This window comes from Chrysochloris asiatica, unplaced genomic scaffold (genome assembly GCF_000296735.1).
Source record: "Chrysochloris asiatica unplaced genomic scaffold, ChrAsi1.0 scaffold00375, whole genome shotgun sequence".
NCBI lineage: Eukaryota > Metazoa > Chordata > Mammalia > Afrosoricida > Chrysochloridae > Chrysochloris > Chrysochloris asiatica.
The window spans coordinates 1989828-1997076 of NW_006408893.1; the positions used below are offsets into that span (position 1 = coordinate 1989828).

Here is a 7249-nt window from a genome sequence, read left to right on the forward strand (position 1 = left end):
TACAGGGTTTCCGAGGGTGTAAATCCTTACGGGAGTAGAAAGCCTCATCTTTCTCCCGTGCAACGGCTGGTAGTTTCGAAGTGCTGACCTTAAGGTTCGCAGCCCGATTCGTAACCACTACGCTACCAGAGCTCCTTACTTATGAGTATAGTAGCTTCTACCTCTACAGTTGTGACAACCACAATTAGTCATGATAACAATTACTCACTATTGAATCTTATGGAGTCTTGTCTCCATCTCCTTTCACCAGACCTGTCTAAACAGGATGAAAACCACTCAGTGGTGATTCTACCTTCCCCCTCATACTCTGATGCTAAACTACCTCTTGAAAACTTGCAAGCCAGTCACTTCCTGGGACCATCAAGGGAGAATAGCAGGAGCAGAGATGGAGGCAGAGAGGATGCATGGAGAGAGGGAGCAGGTGAGGACTCTAGACTCAGAGGGAGAGGGGATATGTGCTGGCAGCCAGGGGGCAGGCTGGTAGGGTGTGCCCTTTGGCTGTTTGAATGATTGTGTATTCCTGAGTGCCCATCCAAAAAAAAAAAAAAAAATAACACAGAGGGAATCGAAGCAAATACTGTTGAATGATGAAGTATGCAGGGGATTGTAATCATTGTGATGAAATGAATATGATAGTATGAGTGTAAAACTGATGTTCCCCCATGTTCCCCTATCACTCATTTCACAATAAAAACTTTTTTTTAAAGTTGATTTAGGTTTGCTTTGTGGCCTTACAGATGATCTATTCTGGAGAATGCTCCATGTCCTATTGAAACAGCGTGTAATGTGCTTGGGTTGAGTATTCTGTAAAATCCTATGAGACAACGTTGATTGGTGATGTTGTTTACTTATTCTGTCTTTGTTGAGTTTCTTTCTAGTTGTTCTGTCCTTCATCAAAAGTGGTGTATTAAAATTTCCTACTATTATTATAGTGTTGTCTGTTTCTTTCTTCAGTTCTTTCAGAGTGTGATTTACATATTTTGAGGCTCTTCCAATGGAAGCATAGTCATAGATATTTATTATGGTAATGTCCTCTTGTTCAATGGACCCTTCAATAACAAGATAACATTCTGCTTTGTCTCTTATGCTGGTTTTTGCCTTAAAGTCTATTTTATCAGGGATTAATATTGACACTCCTGCTTGTTTTTTATTGTCATTAATTTTATATATTTTTCCCCTTCCTTGATTTTCAGTTTATTTTTTGTCTTTGTAAGGTGGGATTCATTCAGCTTCTTGCCTTTCATGATGTTAGGGAAACTTTCTTCCTCCAGTTCTTCAACTATCTTTTCTGTGCTTTTCTTTGTGCCTTCCTGTTTTGGAATTCCTATCACTTATAAATTATTCCTCTTCGTATTGTCCCATGTGAATCTTAGGTTTTCTTCAGATTTTTTTTCTTTCTTTTTTCTGATTGGTCTTCTAGCTAACTAGTGTTGATAGATTTATTTTGAAGCTCACTAATCTGGGTTTCCATTGATTCAAATCTACTGCTTTGCCCTTTCAATGCATTGTCCATTTCTGAAATCTTAGTGTTAATCTTTAGGATCTTGGTTTGCTGGTTTTGTATTATCTCCAATTCTACATCTATTTTGTTTACTTGTTCCTATAGAGTTTTCCTGAATTCTTCCTTGTTTTCCTCAACTTTCTGTCAATCATTTGGAGGTGCCTAAGTATCGTTGTCTTGAATTCCTTTTCATTATTCTAATGATTTTCCCCCTTCAAATATGTTTTATAGCTCTGCCTCTTACTCACATGTCTGAGACACCCTGTCTTGTTTCTTCATGTGAACAGAAATTGTCTTTTTCTTTGAGACATTATGGTGTTATTGTATTTATATTAGGTTGATGATTGTATGTTTGTGCACTCTTAGGCACTCCTCAACTGCCTACTGGTGGGTGTGATTAAGGGATGTAAGCATGTGCAACATTTTTTGTTTTTTGAACAACTCTGTATAGGATGAATTTGCCTGATATTGGTTGTTGTTGATTAGATGTATTGCCATTGTTATTCTTAAGTGCTGTTGAATCAATTCTGACACGTAGCAACCCTGTATAAGGTTTTCCAAGGAGCAACTGGCAGGTTTGAACTGCCAACCTTGTGGTTCACAGTACAGTACTTACTCTACAATACCACACTAGGAGTTTGATTCAGTATGTAGCAGCTGATATTGACTCTTGCCTGGTGGGTGGGGCTATAGAGGGTACAGTTGTTCTAGGCTATATGACCATGATTGCTATTCCCTGTGAGTGAAGCAAGAAAAGAACACACACAAATAAGACAGAAAACAAGCAAACAAAGAAACACACAAACAACGGGATGGGGTGGGGTGGGGAGAATAGTAAAGAAGGGGAAAAAGTAGGCAACAGCAAGAAAAAAATACAAAAAGCAAAAGGATAAACAATGGAGAAGAGAAAATTTATTAAAACCATGGAAAGAAAAATAAGAGAGAAAATATAAAGAAAAGATAAGAACTAAACACAATTAGGGAGAGGAGTGAGATCAGAAAGAAGAAAAGAAAAACCAAGGGAGAGGGAAAAGAAGCAATGGTTGGAAAAGAGAAGCAGAAAAAAGAAGAAAAAAAGGAAGTGGAACTAGAAAGGATAAAAAGCAAGAGTAGGTAACCAGATTAAGAGGGGAAGAAAGAATAATTCAAGGAAACCAAAAAAATAGGACAGGTACCAGATCCAGAGAGGAAAAAACTCTAGGGTCTCCTGCCATCCAAGGACCTCACATGCTGGTGGGCACAGAATGAGACAGTGGCACTCTGGCCTTAGGTGGAGTTCCTATAGAGCTAAGTGTTGTCTGTTCTGGGCACTGTGTCCAGAAGTAGTTTGTGTAGACTCCAAAGCAGCTGGGGCATTAGGGTATTTCTAGTCCAGAGGGTAGCCGAGGGCAAGAGGACCCACTCATTCCAGGGCTGGCCAAAATCAGCTTTGCAGGATTGGAGCAGATGACACCAGTCTACTGGGACTGGTGTTGCTAGTTCCACACTTCCTGGGAGTATATGCAGGTGGGGCTGACCGTGCCTCTGGTCACCAGGATATTGTGGGGTACAAGAAAAAATTTCACACTTTTCTCTACACCAATAAGGGGTATGCCTCTGTGCCACTAAATGTCCTCTGCCTTCAAAGCTACCCGTGATAGTTCAAGATGGCGACACCCAGCCTGGCCAGTCTGTATAGACCTCCAGTCTCTCTCAGCCATCTCTACTTCATTTCCCTTGTATATGCCTCTAAAGCTCATAACTCTCTCTCTTTATCTCTTTTTAGTTTTCCAAATGATTTTTATACTCTCTTCTTTGTATTTCTGTTCTTTCTCTATCCATCCATGTTTTATGTCTGGGTCTTTTTCATCCCTACCCTTTGCTCTCCCTCACATATCCATGCCTGTTTCCCTACTACCAGGAATATGTGAAGCCTCACTTGTAGGGAAGACTATGAATGCATACGTTCATCCATCTATCCATTCTATGAATTTTTGAAATGTTTATTAATTTACCCCTCCTGTAAGTGTGCTTTAGTGTGTGCTATGCAACAGGCACCAAATGAGGCCACTGCAATAGATACTATTTAGTGATTTAGCAAGCAGGAATAATCTAGTAGAAAGCAAGAATGTAGCCATATTTGGCTTTGCAAAGCCTGTTTACTCTAAAATGACAAATACTGAAAAGTGTCAGGGTGCCCAGAGAAAATTAAGGAACTCTGGTGGCACAACGGTGGCATACTCAGCTACTAACTAAAAAGTCAGAAGTTCAAACCCACCAACCATTCTTTAGTTAAAAAGACTTGAGAATATACTCCCATAAAGATTACTGTAACACAGCTAATCCCATAAGGCAGTTCTACTCTGTTATGAAGGGTTGCTATAAGTCAGAATCGACTGGACGGCACACAACAATGAGAGAAAAAGAAAGAAGATGACTAATTTAAATCGGATATGAAATGGCCTTCAAGAAGAAGTGATATTTAAATCAAGACCTCAGAAATAAATAAGAACTAGACAGGTTACCAGAAGGAACATTACTAAATGTCCTTAAGAATGTACAGGATGACTTCTGTGGGGGAGGGGGCTGGTGTCTTTCATCTCCTGTCCAATGGCTACTAGGACCTATGCTTCCAGTGACACTTCAGAGGCCTCCTCAGAAGTCAGGCCCAAGCCACAGCAGTGCCCTAGTGCATCGCCGTAACCCCACAGCAGGCAGGGTAGCAGAGGCACAGCACCTCAGTGATGGCCGTCAGACAGAACATCCTGCAGAAGTACCCGACAGTCAACATCAGCTGGTTCAAGTGCCAGCTGAAGTAGGCCCTGGCCAAGGGCATCAGCCAGGGCCTCTTCATCCGGACACTCAACTCCAAGGTCAAGGGGGCTACCAGCAGTTTCAAATTTGTTTCCAAGAAGAAAAGGATAATCAAGCCCAGAAAGACGTCCACTTTCATGCCCACCAAGAAACCCACTGGTGAGGTTAAGGAAAAGGGCTCCAAGAACCCTGGGAACGCAAAGAAGGACCCTCCCAACCCACGTGAGGTGGAAAATGTGCCCAAGAAGCCAGCTGAGGTGAAGAAGGTTGCCCCCAAACCAGATACAGCCAAGGAAAAGGTACCCAAGAAAGGCAGTGAGGTCAAGAAGGTACCCCCCCAAGCCAGAGAAAGCTATAAAGGCCCTTCCCCATGCTGCTGGCCTCAGTGGGAAACTGCCAGGCAAAGACAGCAGCCACGCCCATCTTCCAGCAGATGCTGAGGCCCCCAGGAAAACAAATGCTGGGAGTAAGAGTTCCAAAGCCAAGGTCACCAAAGGCAAAACTGGTGCTACTTTCCCAGCAACAAAGAAGACAGCAGCCAAGGCCAGGGCCCATAATGGGGCAGCTGCACCAGGGGCTGGAAAGGAGTCAAAAACCAAACCAGTTCCTCCACCCAAGACCAAGGGCAGCAGTGGGTCCATGACAGTCCCTGTGCACCTAGCCATGAGGACAGGGTTCTCCAAGACCCCTTTTTTCTAAGAAGTCCATTGGAAAGGCAAAAGCCAAGAGTTAAAATCTTCCCCAACAAACCATCACTCTATTTAAGCACTATTGTCAATAAAAAATTATTTTAACGCACCCCCCCCCAAAAAAAAAAAAAAAAGAATGTACAGGACTCTTAGTCCCCACTGAATCGCTGTCATCTTGTTTAGATGGGTCTGGTGAAAAGAGATGGGGATAAGATTCGTAAGATTCAATAGTGAAAAACTGTTATCATGACTAATCGCGACTGTCCCAATTGTAAAGGTAGAAGTTTTGTAACAAAAAAAGGGGAGTGGTTAATCTTACAGTCCAGAAACAGAGGACCCTAGGACCATCAAGAGAGGAACACACAAGCAGAATGCGGGACCTTATGCAGAGAAGCAGCAGTGCCAGAGATGGAGGCAGAGATGGAGGCATGGAGAGGGGGAGTGGCTGAGGACTCTAGATTCATCAACTAAGAAGAGAAGAACTAAGAACTGGTGGCCAGGAGCAGACTTGTAGAATGTGCTCTTTGGAGATGTAAATTATTACATATGCCTGAGTGGTTTTTTTGTTTGTTTGTTTGTGTGTTTTTAAAAAGCTAAAGTGGATAGAGAGAAATACTGTTAACTGATAGTACATGGAGGAGATTATAATCAATGTAATGAAACAAGATATATGATTTGTTGAATGTAAAACTGATGATATGCCCTGTAAACTTTCACTCAATCCACAATAAAAAAACTTAAAGAAAGAAAAAAAAAAATGTACAGGACTCTTAATAGGAACTTCTGAAAGGTCAGAGTTGTACATACCCTCATTTCAGAGGTTTGAGGAAATTTAATTTCGAGCTTATATCATTCACTATTGTCTCCACTGGTTGAGACAAAGGCCCTCTATTGTCACTTATTTATTAGTAACTTTTTCTTTGCTTTCTCCACTCCCACTCTGTACCTCTCATCCAAATAAATAATTTCATTGTATTTAATGTGCATCATATTTTTGGTGTGTGATTGAGAAATGTTTCTGTGGGACATGTGTTCTTGATTTATACATTAAAAAATATAATGTGATATGTTACTTTTCATGTCTGGCTTCTGTCAGGCTGCATATTTTCAGTTTCATTCATGTTGCCATGTTGTTGGTGTTGTTGTTAAGTGCTGTAGAGTGAGTTACTATTCATAACTACCCTGTGCAGGGTTTCTGAGGAACAGCTGGTGGCTCTGAAGCACCAACCTTTCAATTAACAGTCCAGGGCTTATCCTTCAGTGCCACAACAGAGGTATCAGTAATGTGTTCCTTTAAAAAAACAACAGAACAAAAGCTTTTACTGTGAATTGAGTGGTTTACAGGGTAGATCATCAGTTTTACATTCAATAAATCCTTGCAATGATTGCAATTTCCTCCATGCACCATCAACCAACAGTATTTGCCTACTTTACCTTTTTTTTTTTTTTTGATGTACACATAGCACATTGAAAATACATATTAACTTAAATGTCCAAAGGGCACATTTTGCAAGCCTGAAGGCACACTGCCTTTCTCAGTCCATGGGCCTATAATCTCTGATGTCATCGCCTCTGCCGCCATCTCTGTTGTCGTCCCTTTTCTGGTTAGGATTTCTCGCTCCTCTCATGCTCTTATTTTTTCAGGTCCTAGGGTCCTCTGTTTCTGAAAAGACAGATTAAGTGCTTCCCCCTTTTAGTTATGGGTTAATGCTCTGGACTGCAAAGTTGGTTTGAACCGCAAGGTCGGTGGTTCAAGCTCTCCAGTTGCTCCTTGGAAATCCTATATAGGGTGGCTATGGGTCGGAACTGACTGGATGTCATTTAACAACAACAACAACAATTCTACATTTATAGTTGTTGCAATCGACATTGGTCCTGATAAAAATTACTTACAATGGAACCATAAAATCCTATCCCCCTCATCACTAGACCCATCTGGACAAGAGGAAAATATTCAGTGGGGATTCTATCTTACCCCCTCGGTCTGGCACTCAGCACCCTCATGAAATTTTGTAAGCCAGCCACTTCATGCCTTTATGTTGTTGATGTTAGGTGCCATTGAGTCGGTACTGACTCATAGCAGAACAAAACACTGCCTGATCCTGGGACAACCTCACTATCATTGCCATACTTGAGCCCATCCATCTCGCTGAGGGTCTTCCTCTTTTTGTCTGACCCTCCACCTTACCAAACATGATATCCTTCTCCAGCGACTGGTCCTTCCTGACAATATGTCCGAAGTATGAGAGATGAAGTTTGGCCATCT

At 41.6% G+C, this 7249-nt stretch overlaps 1 pseudogene; it reads left to right on the forward strand.

Moving 5' to 3' along the window:
* The window catches only part of LOC102839432, a 10170-nt pseudogene extending 5177 nt beyond the window's left edge, over positions 1 to 4993 (forward strand).
* The last annotated feature ends 2256 nt before the right edge of the window (positions 4994 to 7249 follow it).